This window comes from Orussus abietinus, unplaced genomic scaffold (assembly GCF_000612105.2).
Source record: "Orussus abietinus isolate OABI.00-Male unplaced genomic scaffold, Oabi_2.0 scaffold25, whole genome shotgun sequence".
NCBI classification, from domain to species: Eukaryota; Metazoa; Arthropoda; class Insecta; order Hymenoptera; family Orussidae; genus Orussus; species Orussus abietinus.
In genome coordinates, this window is record NW_019394504.1 from 976,368 (window position 1) to 1,003,766 (window position 27,399).

General features: G+C 54.9%; 1 protein-coding gene across 1 annotated transcript in view; it reads left to right on the forward strand.

The window, feature by feature from the left end:
- The first annotated feature begins 1,304 nt into the window (after positions 1 to 1,304).
- Positions 1,305 to 27,399, forward strand: part of LOC105697646 (homeotic protein antennapedia) — a 110,614-nt gene continuing 84,519 nt past the window's right edge. The window contains exon 1 of the mRNA XM_012421142.1: positions 1,305 to 1,471. The gene's annotated coding sequence lies outside the window, so the exon portion shown is untranslated. The remainder of the gene's footprint in view (positions 1,472 to 27,399) is intronic.

Sequence of the window (27,399 nt, forward strand, 5' to 3'; positions counted from 1 at the left end):
GTGCTAAGCGGTGTTAAAAAAAAATGATATTTGTATCGTCGCGCCTTATGGCGGCCATCTTTGCGCGCGATGGCGATCCAGTTCGGCTGCGCCGATGATGGAACGGCCCTCGCTCCTCGAGCAGCTTGCCGGCCCTCGGTCATTTCCTCGCGTAGCATCCCTCGCCTTCGGTATCTAGGTATCTCTTGGCGCGCCGATGCGAGGTATCGGCTCCTCGCGCATAGGGCGGCACCAGGCCTGACATCGTCTGCGGCTCACCACGTGGTCGGGGTCGGCCGTGTGTGCGGGGCAGTGCCACAAATCACCATTACTCGATGTGTATCGCGACGCTATATAATTATACCTATAACGCCAAGCACCAGGTAATGGCTCAATCCTGCACGTGCATGCGATGATAACCGGCCGGAGGAATCCGCGAGGTGGGGTCAGCGGCGGGAGATTCGAAAAAGCGCGCCGCCATTGGTCTCCTCGGGGTCACGTGGTCGGTTGCGTCACCGGGCCGTCCCTGCGCGCGGGTAGAGCCGCGGGAGGGAAAGAGAAGGCGCTCCGGAGCGACCGCGGCGGTCGGAGAGAGACGCGGCGTCCCCTCTACCCCCTCCCTGCGCCTCCGCCATTAACAACGCCCTTGCATATAAATCCTACTTTTACCCCGGTGTGCGCGCGTCGTTCGTCTCCGTCTCGTAGGCCGTCGGCCCTCTCTCTCGCTCGCCCGCATCCGCACGTGGCCCCCTCTCACTCGACCCTGGCGACCGCGCGTGTATGCGGGTCACCGCTGTCTCCGTCGCTCCCGTGCTGCCCGCATACATCTCTCGCTCTCGCTCCGTCCCTCGCTCGGCGCTGGTCTCTTCCTCGGTGGGCGCTCTCTCTCCCTCTCGCGCCGGCTACCTATTGCCTTCTCTCCCTCGCCCCCCTGGCCGGCCGCGCGTCCCGCCCCTCCGGCCACCGCTGTCCCGCGTCCAGCCGGGGGTGGGGCGAGGCGCCGGGGGGAGGGGGTAGCACACGAGGACGGGGAGCGAGCAGCACCACGGCTGCTCGGGCCGCGGAGGCAGCGCCGCGTGGCGGCGCGAGGTGGGGACTATCGGCCGTAAACCATCCGCGGCGAACATTTAACTCACGTATTGCCATCCGACAAGTTTGCTTTGGCTCGCGAGAGAGACCGTCCGAGGGACCGGCCAGGAGCTCTTCCGCGGCCGGCATTTACCTGACCCGAGGCCCGCGAAGGGCCTCTGCCGCGCGGCGCACCGCCGCGCGCTCCTTCGCCCGGGACGCGGAACGCGGAACGAGACCGCGGACGACTTCACGCGGCTCCCGGACGCCGTCGGCGCCGACGGCGAGCTGACCGCGCTCCTAGCACTTCGCACCTCGCAATCATCTTGCCATGAACTGCGACGACCAAGGACTGCGACGACATCGACACCTGGACCTGGCCCTGGCTCCGGACCACACCGACTGCTAGCCGCACGACCACACGGTAAGGCCGAAAAGAAGTTCCTTAATGCACGTGTACTCGTGCTGACGAAGAAGGGGGAATGATCTCAAATTTTTGTATCGGAGATGACGGGGTACCCGCTGATCCGTAAAACATGGGGTTAGAAAATTCTTTGTAAAACGCGGGAAGAAGGGACATTTTTTATTAGGGAGATTTAGACCGCATTATTTGCAGGCCGTTCTTGAGGAGGGTCGGTGTCCGAGTATGTCCGGTGATCGATGCAGGAAAACATCACTTTGTGCGGATTGCACGCGGGTTGTACACGGATTGCCCGCGAATTTCGGTCGGGAGGTGTTATTGTGCATACTGGGAAAGGTATTCACTTGGCGGGAGTAAATCAGTCCGTTTAATGGACACCTGTGCCGCAATTTATTACCGCTGAATAAAATTCATTTGGACCGAAAGGATTTTCTCGGTCAAAATAAATTTTCCATCCGACCATGATGAATAGGAACGGTGTCCCCTATCACGGGTGTTGATTTATCGAGATGAGAAATTTTACTTTGTGAGATTATACTAGGGCATAATTTGCCGACCTTGACAAGTATGAAGTTGCGACTCGCAGCATCGCTCTGGAGCAAGTATTCCGCTCCCGTTTGTTCCTTCCAGGGAGGCAAATTTCTCAACAATTGGCAGAATTTTTTAAGGCAATTGAAAATTTCATACACGTTCCTTTTCAATTTATAATCGTCAACACCCTCTTTTCCATGTAGAGAAAAATTCCGTTTGCCCAGAATTTATGCACATAGTTAACTAATTACCAATCAAGCTTATCACAATACAAGTGAATTTCTCACCATATATTTTACATCGGTACTGACACTTTTTTACAAGCCGCGCGGGCAGTCGATATCGCTGCCATCGCCTCATTTGATTCCTGAATCCAATTAAAATTGTCTATTCACGCCTACCAAAACCGTTCCTGTAATTTCCCCGAAAAAGGAAGCGCGGCAAATACGGTTTACGCGGTGCATCGTGTCAACACCGTTTGCAACATTTTCTTTTGCAACACGTGTTTATCGGGGCCCGAGGAAGGGGCGAAAAGGACGGTATCCTTATTCCTGAGAAATTGCGCTGCCCGTAATTTATGCAGGCGGTGCATAACGTGCCTATCAAGCTTATCAACGTACTGATGGATCTATTGCCCGGAGAGCGGCGGTCCGGTATCACTGTCGCGTATGACGTTTTCCACTTGGAGTCGATATGTGCTCTTTGGTTCAAGACGCGCTTAGCTGCGGTTTCTCTCGACCGGGTCGAGTAAAAGTCATTATACGCGATACCGTACCTTGTAGACCTTGGCACGAAACGTAGGTATCTGCTAGAGTGATCCGTTCCGCCATTGCCGGTGTCGCTGCGAGGATAGGGGGCTAAGATCGTTCCAGTGACGTCATCGCCAGGGACAAAATTGATCCTGTAAGCGGATGACGGTATTCGCACGAGAGGACGTCGGGAATAAAGGCAACCTCGAGTCGCGACGTGGACGATAATTTAGAAACGAGGTGCGGGAACACGAGGTGCACCCAGGACACGAGGAACGCGCCCAGATTGGCAGGACCTTGATCCAGGATCTTATTGTTTCTGGGCCCATTCCTCGGGGCGCGACCGAAATTTATTTCCCGGCCAACTTTTCGGACACTTGGTAAGGCTGACGTTTTAATTCCGGGGTAATTTCACTGGGTATCATCGGCGGGGCGTTCGACTGTTCCCTTGGACGGAACCTCTGTGAGCGCCCCATTAAACGCGCGGCACACCGTCATTACTCGCGGATACACCTTGCTCCCTCTTATCGATCTCGTTCATCAACCTCCAACCTAACAATTTGCAAAGCCGCGTTTACCCTGGCCGTTTCGCCGATGGCGGCCGAACTTCGGGTCTAGCGCTTCCCAGGGTTTGTTTGACCGCCATAAATTGTGCATCTTCGGGGTCGACGACTCCCCCAGCCTTCGATATTCGCGAGAGCTTCGTCAGTTCTCGTGCCGATTAATTTCCGTACACGGGGTCGGTCTGATAAGGCGCCGGGGTCGAGATTATCCACCTACAACGAGGAGTATCGACTCTTTTTGCTCTCGAAACTCTTTCCCCTGGGCTTTAAATGTTTCAAGGTTCACAAAAATCGGGCAACAATCAGTCATTGTCGTATTTCAAGTACGAAGAGTTGGGTTAGGTTAACCCACTTCCGCGGGCTCTCGCTTGATATTTTTCGATTTTAACCTCTTCGTGGTGAGGATATGTCGAGTGGCCCTTGAAATCAGGGGTGAATCGGAGGTGAATCCAGAATGAATCCAGAATGAATCTAGAATGAATCTAGAATTTAGAATAAATCTACAATGAAACGAGAACGAATCGCGGAAGCGAAGCTATCCAAAGGTCTCTCAGCTCCAAGAACCATCTCTCCGTCGCCTGACGGAGCCCATAAATAAGGATGCGACGGTCGCCGCGGCTGCAGGCGGTGATAAGCGTCCTCCTCTCGCGTCCTTACCTCCGCCCCCGGTCGCGGCGCCCCTCGGCAGGGTCTAATATCTCGGGGGTGGTCGCAAGGGGTGCGACTCGCGGGGGGTTGGTCGGACCCCCGTATTACGTCGGGCCATATCACGGGCCGCAACGGTACAACAACGCACCCGGCGTTTCCAACTAAAACGAATAGGTAGCCGGCGCCTTCATCCCCTACGGGCAGCACGGAGCGGCCATTTCTCATATCAGTTTAGCCGACACTTTCGAGAACTTGCCCGTAGAGCCCGGGGCGTCGCGACGTCACCCGATGCCCCCCCTGCCGCGGCCCCGTAACTCACCCCGAGCCCACCGGCGACCCCAACCCTCGGCCGATGTGCTCGGAGGCGACCACCCCCGACCCGCCCGCGGCCGCGAGATAAGTGACGCCCGAAGCTTAACAAACCCTCCGAGGATGATAGAGGGCGAGAGCCGCCTCATGGATCGGAACTACCCCCGGGTTCCCTCGGAGATCCGACCCCCTCGACGCCTATCTTCCCTCTCGAGCAACCCCTCGAGATCCCCCTACCAGGGAGGGACCGGGAACGCCGACAGACCTTCTGGATACTCGTTCTCGAGGAACTCGGCCCGTTACCGAGGATTTGCCCGGATCTTCCGAGATCGGCTCCCGGTTTGGGAGAAATATTAATTTCCCTTCATCCCCCGCGTTTCGGCGACCTCTTATGTTTCGACCAACGCGTCCTCGTGCACGTGCGACGCGCGGAACGAGTTATCGGTGGAAGTCGTTAATCAGCGCGGCCTTCTCTTTAGGTGAAATCCGTAATTACTGGGATTTATCGAGGGGCCGAGCCCGGTCTATTCGCAGAGCACTCGCGCTCACTTTTAACCGCGTTTGAAACGCGCTTTCTGTGCGCTGCCCCTGAGGCCGCCATGTTTGATGTGCCATTCGAGGTAATACCTTCGACGTGCCACTTCGCGGACTCCCAAATTGACTCCTGGAGCCTCTGATTTTCCGGGGCATTAATAAGTCTGATTTAAAACTCTCGCCGAGGGAAGGAACTCCTCGGCCGACGGCTTTATGAAGTGGAGGACTTTATGGCCGCTACCGCCGGCTCCGCGCATGGTTCGCTCGTGCTACGGCTATGAAGTGATCTTTCGGTTTTTCTTTTTTTTTTTCTTTCTTTTTCAAATTTGCCGGTTTTATTCTCGCTCTGAATAATTTTCGCGGGTCGGGAAAATACGTCGGGACGTCGCAGTGGCGACGGTCTTGGCGCTTCTCTTGGGAGAGGGATGTTTACGAGCGTTTAAACCTCGTGAGCTTTTGCCTCTCCGTCGCTCTAACGTCCCGGCGCACGTTCCGGGTCACGGAGTTTTCTATCTCGGTGCCCTAGTCCCTATTAATAGCTATCTCAAAAATGAAAACAATCGCGAGGTCCTGCGGAGGCTGATGCGCGAGTTCCGCGCGGACTGCTTTGACGGACTCTCCGCCCGAGGGATGCTCTTGAGACTCTTTTCAAGAGAAATTTCTACCGAGACGGAGTATAAACATTTTGAGATATTCGGCCGTAAAATCTGCCAAAGAGGCGGAGACGTTTGCAGAAGAGGCCTCCGGAGAATCTCGAAGACCGCCCGCTCTTCGGGATCTCTTAATCCTGATGGAAAAATGCAAACAAAATTATTTCTCCGTCTGCGGCCTCGTTAATCCCAGAAATGGCTCCGGCCGTTCTTCGGCGTCGTTAATCGGCGAAATTGCCCGCGATGGGCAGAGCCTAAAAACGCGCCGGGGGAATTTCGGAAGAATTGAAACCGGACGAATTTTTTCGCGATTTTCTGCTACATTAATTAGGGAGGAAGACGCGGCGCGCGGTAGCAGCGATGGCAGGCAATTTTTCAGGATCGTTAATCGACGAAATTGTCCCCCGCCGCGTATGCGGTGGCGCAAAGAACCGCACTAGTTTCCCGAAGCAGGAGAGCCAATTGGAAAGCGACGATAAATCAGGGGTGGATTTTTCACGGGAGGCAATTGTTGCGAGAAGTTCCCTTTCCCGGGTAAACAAATGCCTACAAACTGCTTAGTCCCTCGCGGTTTCATTAATGCCGGAAATTCAGCATCCAGGCGTGATTTATTAAGGGCGTATCCGCGCGCCGGCGATCCTTCCTGCAAAATGACCAGACCCGAGCTGGAGGCAATGTTAAAAAATTAACAAAAACCTCTACACCACTCCTTTGATAAGCGAAGAGTTAGGAGTTAAGGTCCTTTGCACTGTTTTAATACTCGAAAATACAGAGTTAAGATCCTTTGCGCTGTTTTGATACGCAAAAACACGGAGTTAAGGCATTCAAATTTCTTGGGCGTTCCTGGTCGAATGGTTACCTGTTAGTTTGCCGAAATTTACCTTGAAGATTACGAGTTCCGGCCAAAGTCGGCCCGACAAATGGGTGTTTAAGGGCGCGGGTAACATTGCCAAAGGGAGGTCTAATTTCGGAATTGGACCCCCTCGTCCTCTCTCTTCGTCGCTCCCCCGGGAGTCCCGCAATTCCCTGGATAAGGCATCCCGGGGTGCGCCCCGGGTATGCGTCCGTGCTTTCGGGCCATCGGGGGGTGCGAAATGGTTCCGGAGCAAGGTCGCGCCTAATTGCGTCACCTGTACTTCCAGGTCTACCTGGCTCCTGTGGCGCGCGACCCTGACCATGGTCAACCCTCGTAAATTAGACTAGTCGTAAAAAAGCGGCACGTCGGAAAAAGAGCGCGCACTAGGACGAGCGTAACGGGACGCACCTCGGGCTCGTCCTTCGGCAGAAAGGACGAGGCGCGTTGCGGACGGAGGTCGCATCCTCCGCAGTTGGCCCGGATTCTTTTTTCTTCTCTCTCTCTCTCTTTTTTTTTCCCCTCGCGGAATCGCCTTTCTTTGGCAAGCTCGCCTCAGCCGTCGTAAATCCGGGAGCGCGCTCGTCATCCCCGCAAGACTCGAATAAAGTCGCCCGAGGAAATAAGAGGGAAAGAGTCACGAGGAACCAAGATGCCACGTAGGATAGCCTCGCGGCGGTCTAATGGAAAATTGGACCGCCAGGAAATAAATCCCCAAGGAGAACGGGTGCGTAATGGAGGACGACGTGCGCCCAGAAGGAGACCTCGATGTATCCGTTCCTGGCGGCGCCGGAATTACTCTCGGCTAGATTTAACCGCATTCTTCTGGAGACGGGAAATCATCCACTGGGATGATCTCCAGCAGCGGGGTTCACGATGGGCAGAAAATCCGAGACTAAAATCGAGAACGATACCAAGACCCATTTTGGTCATCGGGATGAGATACAGAGACAAAACACCAGGACCAGGGAATGCTCGTGTACGTTCTTTCGACGCGCGATGTGGGCCAGGACGATGCAAGGTAAAAATACCCGTGGTTGGCGTAAAGAGACTCTCACATCCGGTGGTTTTTGTCCCGGACCCCGGACCCGTGGCCGAAAACCCTGTCGGACAACAATGGACGGCTCCGTAGTTTCGCGTGGTTGATTTATAAGTTCAACTTCGGCCGGACAATATTTTTATTTTAATGTTCCCTTTGGCCGAAAGTACGTGCCCGGCCTGCGGATGTGCGCGAGGAAGACATAGGTGGCCGATGATGTCACTGCCCAGCGAAAAGGAGCCTGGACACTGCCTGGGCGCAGGTTCGCCTTCCAGCCCCAACACCAGGATCTAACTTTAAATATCACCCAATTCCATATAAACGCGAAATTTACACGAGAACGATCCCACGGTATCGTCTCTTAAGCGCCTGTCCAGCGGTATAAACCATTATTAACCATCATTTTTTATTCCCAAAGTGCCCAAAATTCCCCCGTTTACCTTCTCATCGTTGCACTGGGTAGTCCAACAAGGTGTATTTCAAAGTAAAGGGCGAAAAATGATTTTTTTTTTCTCGTAAAAATTGAGAATTCCATGAATGTATATTGTTGAATAACAATGAGGGGGAATGTCCAGGGTCATTATTGGAGTGATTTCGGGCGAGTTTGACAGTGGTCGTTAGGGGTTCCTATCTCTCTTCGTCCTGATACTCGGTACACCGTTCTTTCGTGTCGCGCCTCAATTACCGATCCGATCACGCGCGTGGGCGTAACGCGCATTGATATTTCTGCATTTTCAAAGGCGTGATTAGCATCGTAAAACCGAAGGTGGCTCTCTGCTCGGCTGATCAGTCAGTGGCGCGATCCGTCCCGACGACCGTGTCGCGGTTTGTTAGCTGGCTCGTTGGAAATTCATAGAGTGCGCATTCGCGTATCGGCTCGGTTATCCTTTTTATTCCTCGCTCCGCGGGAGGACTGCGGATCGCGGTGTTAATAGGTACCTACGGCTCGTGTAATTGAATGCCCCGTGTACGCCCGTGTACGCGCGTGTACGTACACGCGGGTACCGGGGCAGAGGTATACTTGGCCGCTGGACCAACTCCGCGTTTACATCTTCTCTGTTCACAAACGCGAATCGCTGGGTAAGCGGGCTCATTTGAATATCAATTCGATGTTTGGATATAACGGGAAATTATTTCCCATTATCTGGCGAACCCACTTACGGTAGGAAAATTTCCGCCTGCGTAAAATACCTCGTCGAAACCTGATAGCCGATTAATCGATCACTTATATCATTTTAACTGACCATCGGACATATCAGCGGGGAAAATTGTTCCCGATAATTATGCAGGTATATTCTATTTATATTCGAGGTTGTTTTTTTTTTTCAATGTAGTAATTTAGGTCTTATCGTCGGTATCGAGCCTGAATTTGCGATCTCAAGTTTTGCACTAAACTCGGCCCCCGTAACTCGGGATTTTGCGGCCGCCGCGACACGGCCGCATTTCCGAGGCCGGGATGATCGATGGACGGCGGAGCTTTTCCGGCGACACGTCCGGCCGATCCTCCGGAGACTCGTGACAAGAACATTGACGCGGGGTGTACATACGCGGGGGGAATTTGCATATGTGTACGCGATATGGCGGGAGGGTAGGTAGTCCTCGATTAACACGGCCGGACCGAACCACCTGCGCTCGCCGCCTCGTTACAATTCATACACCTTCCTTCCTTCGGCACCACCACAGTGCACGGGTGTACCGGCCGAACACGGCAGCTCGTTTAGACGACACGGAATTGATCACACCTCCAGAAATAACTGACTAGTCTCTGGACGGGCTCGAAACCGAACCCCGTCCGATTGGTCCGGCTCCATATGCAAAAATCGCCCCCTCGACTGAATTTTCCGCAAAACCTATAACTTCCCCATACTGCATCGTGAGGTCGTTAAAAATAAAGAGAATCGCCAAAAACCGTATATATAACACGAGTTTATTCCATATCAATAGAGTTTATGTGAAGAATTGTACTTTCTATCAAAGCGGAGTGGATGGACAAAGGTTCGCCATTTTTTTCGAAATTTCTTTTCCCTTTGTTGGTTGATTTTGATTATGGCCCTTCTCCTTACCGTGGTCTTTGCAGCGGGGCAATCGGGTCTCTTCGGCCATTAGTCTAAACTGAATATTCCGAGTGGCCCGTGGCTCGTTACGATAGGGATCTCGCCAGTGGGCGGTGGTCACAACCCTTTAATTATTTAGGCAGGGCGCTCAAGATAGGTGCACACCGGGGATGCATTCTATTAATCTCGCAGGAACCGCCGATAGGTTCGACGACGAGCCCGCCGAGGTACGTGCACGCCCTGCGCGTGTACACCGGTACACGTCTACACTCTGTACACCATGGGCGCCATATGTAACGCGCGTGTAACGCCTATAACGGTCCGTCTCGCGGCTCGCCCTCGCCTGCACGCGTGTTCGCCGTTTCGTGGCCGTGAAAGTCCGCACGCACGTGTGCGCGGCTAAACAAATGCACGCTTGCACGAAAACGCAGGAGAAATAGGGAGAAGAAGGACGAAAAAGAAAAAAATGGCGGCAACGTCTAGACGCTCGCCACGAGCTGACCCAGACAAGACTGCGCGGCCACGGGCCGGAACGTATCCTATGTACTTGGCAAGTTGGCAAGTTGGTGCCACTTATGGGAATTCCGCGGAATGGCTTATCCGATGGAGGCGCCTCCGAGGAGCTCCGCAAAAGTCGCTCCCGATTAGAAGTTATTGCCTGCTGGCCGTTCCGGTGACTTCTTTGCGTAGACTGCCACGTCCACTTCGAGGACGACGCTGATAGCGACAAGGCATGTTCCCCGTGAAGGGGTGATAAGAACCTGAAAAGCGTTATGGCTGGCTAGCCCGAAGTCCATCGAAGGTCCCGTCGAGTGTTAACGGCCTTTCGGGTTGAGCTGGTGCGTCCGAAATGTTAGAAATAATTCTTTTAATCTACTTTGCCCGTACATTTTAGAGAGTTTATAGGTGGTGGATTAATTCGTCCGGGTGTTTCTCATTTTTTTCTTTTTCCCAAGGGACGTTTTGTTACCGTCAGCTGGCCCCGCGATGTTATCCAGCCCCCGGCGCATCGACGTCTCTCTTACTTGAGCTTCGATCGCTGCTCTCGGATTTACGTATGTCCTCTCCAACGAACCAGCTTAATTAAGCGTTCAAATGATGAAACTGGTTCCGATCCCGCGGCCCTTGGCTCCGGCGTCTTCCGCCGGCGGCCTGCGGAGGGATCGCCGCGTTTCCTCCGTATCTCTGCCCCGCTATCCTCGGAGGGTATCACGAGGTGTTCTCAACTCCGTCGCGGAATCGCTCGGCCATGTTTTTACGGAGACTATCGCGGGAAACGCGGCTCAAGGGGGTCGGAAAATACTGCTTCGCTGTGATTAAAGATGACAACAAAAAATCGAGGAAAAAAAATCAGAAACAAAAAAAAACAGAAAATTATACTGTCAGCCGTTAAACGCAATAGACTGGTTGACGTCACTATTCTTTTGCAAGGCTCGTATTTCTTGAATAATTCCCACTTGATAGGGTACTTCTTTTTCCGGGACCATGATGGCGGCGCGCAGGGCGACGTCGGTTTTTCGGCGGTCGTGTGCGATACCCGTGGGGAAATTCTCCGGAGGTAGAGGAGAGGACCGAGGAGAGAGGATGCTCCTCTCGCATGCAGGTCGCATTAGAAATTCTCGCGGAGGCCTGCTGTCACAAGCTCGGCCGATGTCACCTCGCCGAGCTTCCCGTCGCCGTGACTTTCCACGCACGGCGCGCATTCTATCCCGTTACGAGGATGGAACGGTGATTTCCACATATGCGCCATGTCCCCCCTCGACCCTTCCCCCCGCAACGTCCTGTTCCTTGCGATTCCTGGCAAACTCCAGGACCGAATTCCTCCCCTCGCGCGGATTTGAACCTGCTCTCGGGTTTCCGAAGAGCCTTACCAGCCTCACCAGCTTCACCTGAGCGCGCGGTCAAGGGTCGCCATTTTTTTCTTTTTATGGATTTTTACCTACACCGGCGAACATCCAAGAGGTTTTGCCGAGAGAATATAGTACTTAAGCGTAATAACGCCGCGTTTAGGCCGCAACATGCCGAAGCTGTAAAAGGAAAGGAAGTGTGTGCACGTCTTGTCGAGATTGGAAATTAACCCGTGCACCTGGAGATATTTTTACCTTTCCCTGGTTTTTATTTTCGAGAGGACGTTCTTTTGCCTCCGCCGCATTTAATTTAACTGGGATTGAACGGGGATGAGGCTGAATGGGTCCTGGACGATCTGGACCCAGGACTCGCGGTGTGGGAGATAACTTAGCTGGGACACGGGAGTGACGAAATTCTGAGAGATAGAGTGGCCATTTTGTGGACTCCTTTCTCGAGGTGTACACTCCGAAATGGTCTCGCTCGCGAACTATCCCACGCACCTCGCGATTAACCCGCGCCGGTTCCGGGTACATAACGATCTCTTGAACCGGTATCTAAAAAGAAGTGCTCGGAGAACTAAATTCCCTAGAAAAAGTCACCGCGCCGAGGTCGACGCGGCGCACGAAAGCGGGACTACGTTCCATCCTTACGGAGGCCCAATTATCGGCCCTCGTTCCAGCTCTCTCTACCGTTCCCTCTGTCCTCCTCGTTGGCACGTTTCGAAACCCCCTTAACTGTCCAAAAATTCAGCCGAAGAATTTTTCCAAAAAATCCTCTCCCTCGAATTTCTAGAATTTCTAATTAAAATCGCTATACTCCCTTTCCTTAAACATCCAATTCAATTCGGATAAGGATATCCACGAGACGTTGCACGTCTCTCTCTTTCTCTAATTATTAAGAATTTTCAATGGAAATCGTTATCCCTTCTCTTTTTAAACGTCCAATTTAATTCGGATGACGATATCAACGAGATGTCCTATCCTGCTCCTCCCTATCTCGTGGGATCTAGATAGTGTAGATAATATGCGACGCAGCATCCATGGCTGGACCGCGGAGGGGAGGGGGTAGGACTCGACGGTCGATCTCGTGGTGTGGGTGTAAAAGGAAGGCGATCGGTGGATGAGCGAGGGGCGCCTGGGGGAGTGGTCACTGGTCAGGCCTCGTGCTGACCTATTCCTCTCCGAGGCGGCGCAGTGCATTATGGCCGCTCGACCGGGCTCACCGATCGTAGACCGGCTCCGAAGGCTCGATCCTCTCGCGCTCGCCGGACCCTCGCCAGTCTGACCGGCAGTCCTCGCGTCGGGCGTCGCGGCGTCGCGCGTCGCCGCGCCGGTCCTCGCGACGCGCCTCCACTTTGTCCTGAGACGCAGAAAATGAGACCTCGGGCCTGTAAGTACGACCGAATAACAAGCGAGAAGGATTAGAGAAGAATTAATTGAATTAACACTACCGACGAGATCATTCGATACCATTAACTCGGGTCATCTGAATTTCGTTCACCTCAAGGGAAAATGTTGTATCTAAATTAAAATAGATATGGTGTTTTTTTTTTTTGTTTCATTTTTAACAACCGGGTGTCGAGGGATCAGCGCGGTTGCGTCTCGAGCAAGTACATGGCCCGGCTCGACCCGAGCGCCGGGTCTCTTTACTTCAACCATGGCACTTATCGCCCTGTTTTCGCATGCGGCGCTTACCGAGCGTCCTCCGCGCTTTGTCGTCCGCATTTACGGTAAGCGCTGTAAACGCAGGCCGGTATAAGGACACTCCGGCCACGTAAACGCGACTGACCTGTATATTCCGTCCGCTTTCGCCGGCCCGATTTAACACAGTTTACCGGCGGATTTTTCCAGCGCGTCGGCTTCCGATACGGACGGATACAATGGGAGGATAGCCCCGTAAGCGAGGGCTTAGAGCGGGACTCGCGGAGACCGCCCTCCGGTATTTTCGTGGGATTAAGAATTGCCGCGGGGGTGGGCCATCCTGGCCGCGAGCGACCGCAGGACCCGAGGGACGCCGGTTCGGCCACGGCGAGCTTAGAGACCCCGGAGTAGACAGGCAACCGGTTCGCGACTTTGGCGGCCGCCATCTTCCCTCCGCGCCTCCTCGCCTCGCGTGAGAACCTGCTCCTATACGAGGAGCCTTTGCCTTCCTGCTGGCACCGCTGGAGTTCCGTTTGCGCGGCCTTTTTCCTCGCCTTATTTTGCTCCCCCCGCGGGATTTTTTATTTCCTATCCTCGGCCCCTCTCCCCGCTCGGCATTTCCGTTTTTTTCTCCCTCTTTCCCTCCGACGGAGGCGCCGCGTCGCCCCCGGCGGTCGCCAGGGGGGAGCGGGATTTTCGAACCGGCTCTTCGAAATCATTTTCTTACTTAACCTTGACGAAAGCCTCGACCCGACTTGCGAATATTCACCGGAGTGACGCCTCGTTTATGCAATTACGGCGTCTCTAAGCGGCGGTCGGCTTGCCAGGTAAATCCGCGAAACGCAATCGCGCCGACGCGGACCAGTCTCCGCGGAGTCGGCCATTAGTAATTTCATTCAATTAAGCGATCCGCGACTCTAGATGCGGATGATATTTGCGCTCGGCGAGCCGCTCGACCTGCATTTCAGTAACCTACTGAGAGCGTTTCTACTTTGCGTCCTCGCGGAGAGACATTAGCCGCGCGTTTATACCCAGCGATTAAGCGCGACCTCCCCGATGCGGTTCACCTAATCCGCGCCATGGAGTCGCACCGTTTTCTGACTACTTCCCGCCTGGGACGCTTTTTAAATCCGATGGGTACTCGCGGTAAGAGAAATAATTCGGGAATTCCTTCGCCAATGGATATGGACTCTGGAAAAGTGTCTTGGTTATTCTCTAGGATGATTCTGGTTAATACCTGGGGCACGCCGGCGGGCGTTTAGCAGTCCGTCGACACCTCGCCGTTTATTTTCGGCTGGTAGTACAAGACCGACGAGGTCGGTAAATTTCCGGCGCGTCCATCGCGCGTACACGCTTCCGCCTAATTCCGGTCACGGAGGAGCTTCCTCCATACTTGATCGGCGCAGGAGCGGAACCGGGATTTAGGGTCTGCAAAAGTTCTCCAGCCACGCACTTAGAGGCGACGCGCGGGTACGCCGGGCGTCTCTTCGGCGTCGGTTTTAGTTGGAAAACGTCGAAATGCCACGCGAGAAGAGGCCTTTCGAAATATCCGGCGACATTTGCGGGGCCGCCGCGTCGGTCGAAAAGCGTCGCCGACGCGCGTGGGTGCGCCGCGACGTCGACGCCGGTGACGAAAGCACGCGTTCTCCGCTCCCGCCGCGGGAATTCCTAGGCGAGTCGGGACGTCCGAGGCCGGGACTATAGACTCATTGTGGGGTTTGCGACACGTTGCCGACGCTTACTACGCCCGGCGGGAGGCAGGCTAAAAAATGGCGATGATTAAGCAGGAGAGCCGGGAACACGGTCGCGCGTTCTCCGCTCCCGCCGCTCGAGAATTCCGAGAGACAGTGAGAAAGTTCGAAGTTGAGTGCCGTGGCGGACCTGTTACCGCGTTCCCGGGATAGTCGGGGTCCAGGGCCGTGTTTTAAGGCCCCAAGAAAATCGGAGAACGGCGGAGTCCCGCGAGGATGCCGGGCGACCTGGGGGCTCGGAGGTGAAAGTGTGCCTCCAACCAAAAAACCTCACCGGTCAAAATATCGATATTCCTTCCGATTTTTATAAGTACCACGCGACTAGACGCGGCGTCTCGAGTGGTAGCACACGAACGCGCCTCGGTGGAGCTGGAACATTAATCCACGCCTGCGAGCACGGGGTAAAGGAAGAGGCAAACGGGGCGTGACTCGTTAACCGGACGTTTCGCCGGTGGTGCCGGCCTCCGCCATGTTGGCGAACGCGAAAGAAGAGGAACCCCGAGCCGCGGGAAGTGCGGACGCGCCGCGTCGGCCGCTCCGCGGGCAGCGTCGATGATCGATGGCGCCCGTTAATTTGCGCGACGAGGCATCGCCGTCGCGTTCGCCGGGGAGATGCATCGTCGCCCCGGTGCGTCGATGCATCTCGTACGTATGTACGCCGGACCGGTCCCGCTCGATGAAGATGCGCCCGACGAGTCGGCGTGTCGCTCGTCGAGCTAATTGCGCCGCCCGGTTGCCGCGGGGTGGATTTTGCAGGGGTATACCAGGCGCCCCCCTGGCCCCCTATTGACGCCCACGTTACCCTCGATACTCGTGGACATGCACGGTGCACGCCCACGGACCTTTTGACACCGTCGAGAGAGCTGACCAGCACCAAGGAACACCAAGATCCAAGAGTAGGCGGAACCGCGAAGGCCCCGTTGCGGGATGGTCAGGGTATATCCACCTGCCCCTTCCTGGAGTGGTCCCCGAGTGGTCTCGATTCCCTGTAGACCTGAGACAGGGTGCTCTTCGGGAAGACCTATAGCCCAGTATCCGTGGAGTCGTCGTCATCTAGTAGGGATGAACGGAAGCGTTGGTCTTGGAGTGTTGGTCTCAGAGTCCTCGTCCTGGTCCCGCAAGAAAGGATGCGAATGACAGAGACCAAGGCCAAGACCGAATTTGGTCTTCGCTATTTTTCGGCCATGGATCCCTTATTGAGACCATCATCGGTCCGCAATTGGTACCGCACAGCTGCAACCGTGTGGTACCAATGGGGCACGGGTACCCACCTGCCCCTTTCTTTGCGGACTTCCTGGACTAATTGCGCCGCCCCTGTACCCCGGGATGGATTTCTGGGAGAAGTGAATCGCGTCCCTCCATAAGTATCGTTTTAACGGTACCGGCGGCGCATGCGTCGCATACTGTGGCGCACCGGTGGAACGGAGTCCCCGTCGCGGTGCGCTCACCTGCCTCGGCTGGTCTCCAAGGAGAGCGCAACCGGCTCGGGAGCATGTCACCCTTTTGCGCGGGTGACTCTCTATGTTGGTTCCTTTTGCTTTGCAGTCGCGTCACGCCTCGCCTTCCTTGCCCACCGCGAGGAATACGGAGACTCGCGGACCGCCGCATGCGGACGTGCGGATCCCGGTCTGCGCGTCCCTCCGAATGGGAAATTCGGTGGAGTTCGATCAAGACTTCGCACCTTGTCCGGATGAAGTCGAGTGTCTACAGAGAGGGATCGTAACGACATCTCGAACGGTTCCTTAATGACATCCGCCGCGAAAACGGTCTGAACGCCGGCCTAAACGCGCGCGGAAACGAGAGCCTACCGGTCCGCCTTCGAAGAAAATTGCTTCATCCCCGATAACGAGGCACTTAGGGTAATCGAGAGGTGTTCTCGACTCGCGCGTTCCTTTCGGCCTCCGAGGCCTCGTCACGTCCGAGGTGTGCGCCGCGCCGCGTATCGACATCGCGTCGTCGCCTTCTCGCGGCGGTGTGCCAGGATGGCCAGATACGCGAACTTTATCGTATCATTCATTTTCATGAGGCCGCACGCCTTCGCATTAGCGCGCGGCTCCTCTTTTTGTCTTTCTCTTCGCCGGGACTTTCGAGCCAGGAACTCGAAGGATCGAGGCCGCGCCCGACACCATACAGGATGGTCGCTGCCAAGTCTGGTCCCGCTTCGCTATATTTGATCCTGTATGACGATAAGAAGGAAACTTAATTACCAATATTTTTTATTTACATAATATATCTAACTAATAACATTTGGAGTCCTCGTCTAAGCTGTTCCAGGTGACCCAATAGATGACTTTTGGGTCGCACCGCACGATCTTTAAGGGATGTCACTTTCGAATTAGTTGGAAATTTAATTATCAATATTTTTGTTTACGATGTTCCTCGACACATCTCATGACACGTCGCAGATCAGAATGAAGTTCCCTCTGAAACTTTGAAATCGATATTTTCTCGGAGTCCTCGCGCGGTCTTTCCGCGGCCGGAGTCGTGTTCCACGGTTGTCGAGGGTCACCCTTCGGCCGAGACCCGGTAGGCGATCCTGGGATCGCGGCGCACGATCTTCGCCGAGGATATCACCTAGTCGGTCCCTGGACGGGTCGCGAAAGGCGAGCGATCGCGCGGCGTTCTCGCGGCAGCGTCCGCGGCGAGAGATCGGCATTCCCAAGGGCGACGACCGGCTGTCGTCGGTATCGTTTACCCGAATCGGCCTGAAATTTCTCAGGCCGCACCGACCACGCGAGAGCCATCCGACTTGGCTACGTTCCGCTATCCGTTCGCCATCTACCTTTCAGTGCCCCCTCTCGCTCCTTCCGCTCGCCCTGGGCGTCTTTCTCTCTCTCTTTCTCTCTTCAGCTCCTTCCTTCCCCGCCTCACGGGTGAGCGCGAAAGTGCGCGAGCAAGACGAAGAGGGCTGCACCGGGCTCCGCGGGCAGAAGAGAGAGAGGGAGAAATTAGAATAATGCCTATCCATACTCCCAATCTGTCAAGCGACTCCCACCACGCGTTGTAAGTCGGGCGTTGTTATGTAAATATGGAAAAGGTTCTTGATTCATGCATGAGGACGGCATGAATCTCGTTGTCTTGTCCGACGAGCCGTGAAACTGATGCATTTATATCCCCTAGCGGTCCCTTGGACCGGCGAGACCGCCGAGCGTACACGCTGCTCGTACGTTCTGGCCCCGCGTACGTGAGTAGCGACCTGCGAGTAGCGGATGCCCGGAATCACTTGGTCCGGTGTGTTAGTCGATCCAACTACCAGATACTAAAGTCGATTTGACGAGGTCCGATAGACTAGCGCGTCGTCGACGTCCTTGTTCCATGGACGCAGCTTTGACGAGCCCGGTGTCGATCGAGCGACCAGGTTTGCGGGCCACTGAACTTCGCTAGTTCATCCATAACTGGGATATCTTGACGTAAAATGAACCATAGAGCTACTCTTTGACCTCCCACTAGAGATACGATGAGATTTTGGGCGATAAGTCCAGATTTATCGGAATTCCACCCTAAGTCTTTTTGGTCCCTCGGCGGTGGGTGTGTGGTTGCGTGCGGGAGGTCGCCGCAACGTGGCCGTTGTTTAGGATTTTCGTGGGGGGGCCTTCGTCATCGTCGATGGCGTCCCTCCATGGCCCCACTTATGACCGACGAGCCAGAAATACGGAGCCGCGAGTGCATAATGCGCGTCCGCCATAAACCACCCGCGGTCTGCGGCGCCCTCACCTTCGCAGTCGCGTGTGGATGCGCTTCTGCGTCTCTGGGCCAGAAAAGCCCTGACCACTGTCGGCCGACATTCCTCGGGATGATATGTGGCGTGTCGCCTGGTGCGAATTGCTCCGTTCAATTGGTACCGAGGCGCGCCTGCCGCGCACCGTTTGTCCGCTCGGTATTCTTTTTTTTGTCTTTTTTCGTTAATAACGAGCCCCGATTTCCCGCCCACCCGTCCGTCGAATTCCCTGGGTTAATCCGCGAGCCGGTTGAGACAAAGCGTAATAATTTCGCCCGCGTAATAAGTGGTGATCCGCCCGGGTGGAGGAGCGGAACCGGAGCAACGCGGGCGTAAATCAACATTACTCCGCATTAGAGTGGAGTTCCTCGCGGAGGTACCTATCGGAGTTTACCTAGGTAAACTCCTGCCGCTCGGTTACGTGGTCGCCCATGTACGCCCGGGTGTACGCACGCGTGTTTGCCTAGGTACACCCTGGCCACCGCGGTCGAGGAGACCCTCTTCGCACCCGCGGGTCCACAGAGACGCGCGTGAGCCCCAACTTCGGAGTTACTTGTATCTTAACTTGCCACTTTGGTCCCTGGACCGGCACCCACCGTGCTCCTCCCGTGAATCACCCCCTGACGCCTGGGTATGCACCTGTGCGCCTTATTTTAGGCACCCCCTGGGTCACTAAAAAAAAAAAAAAAAATGCGTTCTGCAGGTGTTGGGATCTTCGAATAGATCATAGGATTTCCGGCAAAGTTCACGGCTGTCCATGCACCCGGGTCAGAATAATTGTTGATAACCCATGTCAGGTCCCGGATAAGTTGATAAGATACCTTGGACTTTATTGAGGACGGTGGAAAATTAAATTGAAGAGGTCGGAAATAGTGAATTCAGACGAGGTCGGAATAGACCCGGGGAACTCTTTCTCGCAACGATTTCGCCGGTTTTCTCAGCTGTCGCTCGGGTCATTTGTGGGAAATGTAACACAATTCTGCGCCGCCACACTTTGTAGGGACGACGTGAAGGTGCAATCCCTTTACATGTGTGACGGATGGCCGCACCGACGACGCGTTAAACGTGTACGACTTCTCGGTAGGGTAAACATGACAGCTGCCAACTGTAACTTATACGCCGGTGCCGCCGCCTTTTTGGGATGATTTCTTGTAATAAGAGCACGATCCCGACCGCGTGGGTTTACGGCCTAGGAGGACGTTCAAAGTTAACCCGGAATCCCTGGAGCTCGAGATATAAAAGCTCGCCGGTCCCCCGGAGAGAATCAACGCCAAAATCTCCCTCTTGAACCCATCATTGATAGGACTTTATAAGCCTCCCGTAAACGAGCGGACCATAAATTCTGGCCGCACTTTGTCAGTCCCGATATTCCGCAAGGTCGGGATGATTCACGCCTTGCACGTCCACCGGATTGAATGCGCACTTTTGCGAGATGCCGATGGAGAAATATCGCCGGGGGGCCAGGGGGGAGGGACGCGGCGTAAACAACGTGTAAACGAAGGTAGATAGGCACTCGTAGGTGGGACATCGCACCGCGGGGGTACCCTATCGGTGGTATCCGCGTTCGAGCGGTTCGCCGATATCGGCTGCCGGGAGCCGCATCGGCGGGGCCATCGATTGGCGCATCCGCGAGCGGATAGTCGCAGGTGGTACGGTGTCGAGATGCGAATCGACCGATCGGGGATAAGTAATTGGAGGTGGATCTGCGATAATAGCGCCGATACGCTATCCGTCGCCATCGTGGGCGCTCTTCCTCCTGGTGGCCGCGAATCTCGCGTTTTGACGAGCCTAATTGGATATTAAGCGACCGAGCTGGCGCGGATACATAAATTAAGAGAAGAGGTCGCGAAAACCTTTAAGATACCGAGCCGGGACCAGATCCGGCGGACCAGGGGGACCCGGTGGACGCGCCTAGTGTTGGTCGCGTCCTAGGATCGAAACGAACGGGCGAAGGCTACGGATAATGCCCGTCTTCCACCGGCCGTCTAATTTGCATCCGCGGCGATTAACATAATCTGTATCCCGAATATTTATTCGGAATTAGCCGTAGCGCGCCCGTAACTCATGTGGGTATTAGTTAAGCTCTCAAGGATTTGGGGCTTGCCTATCTTCCCCCGGTCCCTCCTCCATGGGGCCGCCATGTTTATTGCTGGCTCCCCCTGGTTGGCTCACCCCGAGGAGTTAGACTCCTTGCTTCTTGCGAGGACGGGCTCAAGAAGTCGATCCCCTGGAATCGGGACGCGATTCCGAGGTGCGCGACTTGCTGGGGTTCCAGAAATGTGGACCTCCTTTGGGTGGGGTGCTCGATGGGCGTCACGTTTTCGCTCGGAAAGTTCCTTTTCAGGGGGTGGTTTCTAGGTAGTGTCGGTGGAACGAGTAGGATTAAATCGTCACTGGGCATTTTCGCTTTCGGAGTCGCATCCGTGGTCCGGAGACCGGCACAGGGACTCCGCCAGTGGGAGAAGTCACGAAACGCGGATGATGGATCCCCGTCAATTATGGAGGCAACATCGTATTGTTTTACCGTCGACGGGCAACATTGATCGATGGCTCCCCGAGCCGTGTAGCTACTTGCCTTCTTGCTTTCTTGCGGCCCTCGAGCGACGCATCGCCGGCCGGCGATGCATGCGTCCCGATGCGCGCCGATGCGCGCCCGCGGCGCGATCGCCGAGCCGCGGCATCCGCTGCCAAATGACCGACGCGACGCTGGACTCCGGTCAAGACGACTGCCCAATTTCTTGCCTCGAGACATACCTAAACGAGACGCGGAGCGCCGGAGAGCCCGCGGGTACCTAAGCATCGACGAGACCGAGACTTCCACCGAAGAAGCACCAGAACCGACACTCCCACCCCTCCTTTGCACAAGATACCTAAACCCTAGAATTCCCTTATCAACGCCTATCTCCCTGGTGATAACCAAGGGTCAAAACCATGATCCATGTTTGCGGGATCAAGGCGGAAAGACCAAGATCGACTTTGCTCGTCAGAAAATTCGACGCTAACTGCCCGATTTGCATCTTGGGGTCTTCGATTCGCGTGCTGGCCGCGCCGTGGTCAACGTCGCGGAATCGACGTCCCTCGTTGGTCGGAGTCGACGACCGAGGGCTAATCGGATAACTGGGAAGTTTCCAGAGTCCCTAGGAGGGCCGGAACCGCCGTCCGTTACCCGCCACTATTTCCGTCCAGGCGGTGGTGCCTCGTTCGTCAGCTGACGCACCAAAGACAAGTCTCCGGTATTCCGTGCATTCGGCATTCGTCCCGGTGGACAAAGCCCGCCGATAAATATCCCACAGGTCGGTAACGACGGATGCTCCAAATTGCCGACGTCGACGTGCCCGGGCCGACTCGCCTTTCCGTCGACCGCGTCACGGCGTCGCGACGTCGCCGCGGGCCCGCCTAATGGCCTCCCTGTGGAAGGGTCGCGCGAAGGCGGAACGTTCGCGATTAGAAATAGATTATCCACCGATAGGTGCAGTCCCTACATCGAGAAAGGTCCAAGTCGTGTTTCGCTCGTCGGCTCCCGCGAAATGGGCGTGACCGCCACCGAAAACGAGGACCCGGTCGACGGGTAGATGAGGAAATAAAGTAATAAGGTGCCAGCCTGCTCTTCTGAGCATGCCTACCTTGGCGCGATGGCGCCGCATGCAAATGGATGATCATCCTCACTTTTTCAATTATTTCCTCCCAAAAACTTACAATCGCATTTTATTATTGATTTCCATGACAGCCACGTGACGATTTTCTAGGATTTGGTGCGCTGAGAACAAAAAAAAAATTCATTGAACAGTACCAATGAAATATTTTGACAAGTCGGAGAATAATTACTTGAGTTCAATAAATTGTCATCATTCCGAAGAAATGGTGCGTCGAATTTATTGAAATTTATTTCAGTGAAATAATTATCCTCTGAATTAACGAAATATATACTTTGGTATTATTTAAAAAGAGATTTCTTTGGTTCCATGAAGTTTTCCTCTCAGGGTGGGATGTCTTGCAACTTTGGGGGGATATTAGCTCGACGTTTCATTCGATATCTCGATGGACTTCTAGGGTGAAAGAGGAGGGCAGCGGCGTCGGTTTGATCGTATAATAACGCTTATGATGGAAGGGCGCCGAGCGTATTCTTGGCAGCACCTCGAGAGACGGCGGGAAGTCCTGGCAAAGAGAGAGAGGCCGAGGGGGTGGCGTCGCCACCTACGGACGCCACTCGAGCGTCGGCGGCGTCCATAGGAAACGGCGACGAGGGTCGTTGGCTGCCTTGGCGAGGCCTCGGCGGCTTCCGCGGCATCGGCGTCGTCGGCGTCTAGGGCGAGGGGAATGGCGTCGAGGTGGGCGGATATATCCGTCCCGGGCGGGCCCGCCGACCAAAGCAAATATTTGGAGCCTCGCCACTAGAAACTTGAGCGAGCCAACGGACGAGTTGATTTGTTTCCCCATATCGCACTCTCTTTTTCCGGGGGATCCGCCCCCGTCCCCCCGGCGGCCCGACGTACCGACGCCCGGCGTCGACCCCGCGGTAGGCGCTGCCGAGCCAGCGATTTCTTGCGCGAGCCCTCGCCCGGCATATGCTTTATGAAATGCAAATTTTATCCCGAGCCCCTTTTGTCGTGTCGGCCTGGAAAAGAAGAGCAAAGACAGGTCCACCCCCTATAAAACCCCCTCCGACGTCAGGGACGGTACCGACACGCTCGCAAGGACGTAAGAGCGTCGACTCGTATCCTATGGGAACGAAGCTCAATTATTGGAATTTTTAAGATTCCAGAAATCCGAGTTCATTTATAAATTCGGTCACTTTCTGATTTCTTGAATTTCGGGAGGCGACGACAAGGCGCACCAGCCAAGGCGGCCGTGTGCCTCCCTGTGGAAGGAAGGCCGCTCTCGTGTTCGCATCCCGCGTGAAATTAATTAGTTAATTAAGCACCATGTGACGGTGTCCATCCAATTAAATCCCCCGGCTTGTTCGCGACTGCGCGGCCACGACATCCGAGCAGCTCGCGTTATACCGGGAACTGGCAGCCCTCCTGTCCGAGCGCGGTCCAGGGTCCTCCGAGCGGCTCCTCTGCTGCATCCAGCATCCAACATCCGACATCCCTTCCGAAGAACTTGGACCGTGAGGATATCGACTACTGACTCCGACCTCGTCCTCAATCCACTCGAGGTCTTTCGGGGGGTGATTCGTCACCGGGGAGATCTCGCCGTCGATGCGACTCGTCGCCTTTCAATTAATAGCTGGGTGTCCCCCGCAGGGGGAGGAGGGGGTACAGGTGCCTCAGGGGGTACGGCATACCATACCAAACTAGACTACCGCTGGTCCCATCCTGGATGAAGAAATCCACGGAGTTATTTCTCCGAGTTTTTCCCCTCCAGGAGGAAAATCTAGGATACCACCTGAAATTGCTGCAATTACGCAGCATCGGGTTTTTCAGAGCGAGGTTCGAATTCTCCGAAATTCCCGGCAGGTGTAGCAATTAATTACACCTGTCCGTTCTACCTCAAGAGAAATGCGGACGAATTCGTACGTCGTCTAGGAGGGTGGGTCGGTGTTTTTCCAATCTTCGGGGGAAATTTATGCTCGGCGAGGTTTTTCTCGGCCAAGTACGAGGGGTGAGGAACGCGTGTTTAGGGAAAAAGTTGGCGAGTTTCGGGGACAGTCTTACGTTCCAATTAAAGGGTGGCCGACGTTAAGTCCCAGTTGGGGTAATTTGTGGAAAGTCGAAAGAGCCGAGGATGCCGCTTCGCCGGCGAAGGGGTTGCCGCCCCGCCGGAGGGGGATCGCTGGAGCGATTTGTCCCGTCTGTTAATTAGTGAAAAAACGGAGTATGAATCTCGAGCGATCGTATATTACCGCGGGCGTAATGGATGGGATTACAGCTGCTGTGTTAAATTAAACCGACCGGCGGCGGCCGCGGTACGGCACGGTATGTAGATATAGGTAGACGCGCGGCACACGGGGCTTCCTTTCTATGTGTTGCCTGTACATACCGAGTACGGTTACCTACGGCGAGTACTACGGAGTCGTTCGACTAAAGTGCTGCCGCCTGAGGGACCTCTAGGACCGACCCGATTGACTGTCTCGAGGAGAAAAAGGAAACCCAAGAGGTCGAGTCACCGACCTCCGGGATGGGCCCGACTCCGCGAAATGAAATCAATTAGAGAATCGCGATTTTACGGCGCAAAGTATAGTAAGCGACGTGAAAAAGTAAAAAAACCTAATGAAATTCCGTGCATCGCCTTGCACGTCGAGTACACCTGGAAAAGAAAATTCATCGATCAAAAAGGAACAATTCCTATTAATTCCCAGAATGATAATTTAACTCAAATAAATTGTCGTAATTCCGAATAAACGTTGCGTCCGGTTTATTCGAGTTGAATAATTAATCTTCGAATTAATAGAATGTTTCTTTGGTTCGATGACATTTTTCGTCTCGGTTTCCTAGGGCGAGACGGTCTTCTCCGGGCTGGACCCGCGTCTAAAAAATGAAATTAATTGGAGAATCTCGATTTTACGTGGCAGCGAATGTAGTGCGCCGCCCGGGGAGCGAGGAATGCAGGGAAAGTGGAATATCAGCTTGATGGACGACGACGTTACACCGGCCAAAAGCTCGGGCGCATCGAAACTCGGGGGCGGGGCGATTAATTCGCGGCGAGTCCTCGTTTAGAGTGTCGGATAGGATCGCGACGTAGGGAGGAGCTCTAGAAATATCGGACAGGGTCCCTCGTAACTCAACGCGGCGGTGCCGACGCGTCTAGGTTGACTAGACGCCGACGTAGACGCGAGTTTTGCGTCGCGACGCGAAGGTGGACTAGCCGGGCGCCCAGGAGGTCTTGACGGATGACCGCGTCCTGCAGCTGTACGTCACTCGGACTGCAACTCGTGGCTGCAACTGCAGCTTTGACGTCAAGAGACAATGGTGAGGAAACCACTGTGAGGGTGGAAAAATCATCAGGTCCCGGAATCCCGAAAATCGGAGTGATACCTAAAAGAATCGCCACAAAGTTCCTCGGAATCTTCTCAAGGTCCGGTAAATGGAAGAGGCACGGAGGGGCAGGAATTCCCTCCCGGTGGATTTTCCTCGCACACGAGAAGTAGAACTCGTCATCCGATTCGACAGGGTCTGGAAGGAGGCAACCCCGACAACGGAGATCAGACCGAAGATGAATCCGGGCGGGGATCCCGGGAACACCCAGGAAGAAATCCCTTTTATCTGGGAGGGAGACCGAGAGGAGTTTTCTTCCTTTCCGGGCGTGTGTGGGAGTCCGAGAAAGGGACCAGGGAAAAGAAGAGAGTCCGCCGAGGCAAGGAGAGATAGATTACTCCGCCATTCTTGCAATTTCCCTGTCGTATCGAGGCTCGTAAATTCCCGGTGAAATATGCGAAGGGGCGCCTGGTGCGGGCAGCACGCTGCTGCTGCTGCTCTCCACTCGCCCGACCTATCCCTGTCCCTATCCCTCCCCTATCCCCTTTCCCTATCCCTTGCCCTATCCGGGTCCTCGTCCCTATCAAGGGGCGCGAGCAAAGGGGTACGTCTGCCCCGAGGACCGAGCCAGCCGCCGGAAAAACGCGGCTCCACCGAGGATTCCACCGGGAGAGGTCCACCCCTCGGCGATAGGGGGTAAACTGGATAGGGAGCGAGATAGAGGCCAGGGAGTTCCTCTTCCTCGACTAAACGTCTACGATACTACCTACCTAAGAGATCTCGAATTTTGCGATTCCGCGTCGTCCGTCAGGTACAATCGCGATTTCCGCGCCCGATGGGCGCCTCCAGGGGGCGGCGAAGACTCGGCCGAAAGTTTCGCCATCAAAGGGTGCCGTCGGTACCAGCCCTCGTTTTTCTCCCCCTGTATATAGGACGGCGACTTTAACGAATTGCTGCGGAGTTTAATTTCTCGCCCCCGATTTTGCGGGAGACCGGCGCATCGTTGGCAGCTCCCACGGGAGTCGTAACGATGACTCCTGGTGAAGTGGCGATGCTCCTCGAGATGCTTAACCACTGCCCACTTAAAACCGATGGCTCGGTGATTGGCCCCATGGCGGGGGTGGATTTTTCCGGAGTCGTTACCCGGGGTCCCAGGGTGATTATCGAAACGGTGGTCGGCTCGTTAATTCGGAATCGGGGATGAAATTATGACGGCCAATGAAATCTGCCCTCGCGAAAAAACGGAGTGACCGAGATAGGGGGTGGAATCGGGGTTGGTCCATGGAGTGGGAGGCGAGTGGCTCCCCGATGCAAGGGGCGGCTTTGGTATTTGCGAGAGGGGTGGCTGCGGTGGCTGATAAGGGTAGAATGGCCGAGGCCCGGAGGCGGACGACCGGAGAAGCTTATATCTCACGTATTCCCGTCGCAACTGCGATTCCACCCTATATTTAATTTCACCCTGCCGATCCTAGGCCCGCCGGGGGGAGAAAGGAATTGTCGTTTAATCTAGCCGCGATCCTATCTCCTGGGAATTTATCATTCGATAAATTGCGTCACTTTATCGACCAGCATCCCGCACGACGATACTTCGGCCGGATTCGTGCTCAAACTCGGCTCCTATCGTGACAAATTAGAAGGCGGAAATGATAATCGCGACCCTCCATGTTAAATCAACGTTGTTCGCGTGCCGTCCGGACGTGAAGGAAAACTCGTGAAAGCCCGGGCAGAGCGCGGATGGGAACTGCCCCCCATCGGAATTGATTTATTCCGAACGGATGGATTTTTCCCGTGCTCGGGCTAATATTTCCCGGGAACGAGTCGTGAACATTTTTAAATCGCCGCTGTCCCGTATACCGCCATTTTTCTCTATACTCTCCCTCTCCTTCTACCCTATTTCTCACCCCCTGGCGTCCGCGATGTACTCGAATTTTAATTCGGGGCGCAATCTCCGGCTGACCCAAGTGTCACACCATTTGGGCAGGTCGGATTCGATTGATAATCCGACCAGTCCAGTCCAGGGTTGAGATATGATCGTCTTCCCATAAATCCTCCCATGCGACTCGATTGAATCGAATCAAATACCGCGGCAATAATTACCTCCCAGGGCGCGATCGACGGTCCTCGGCG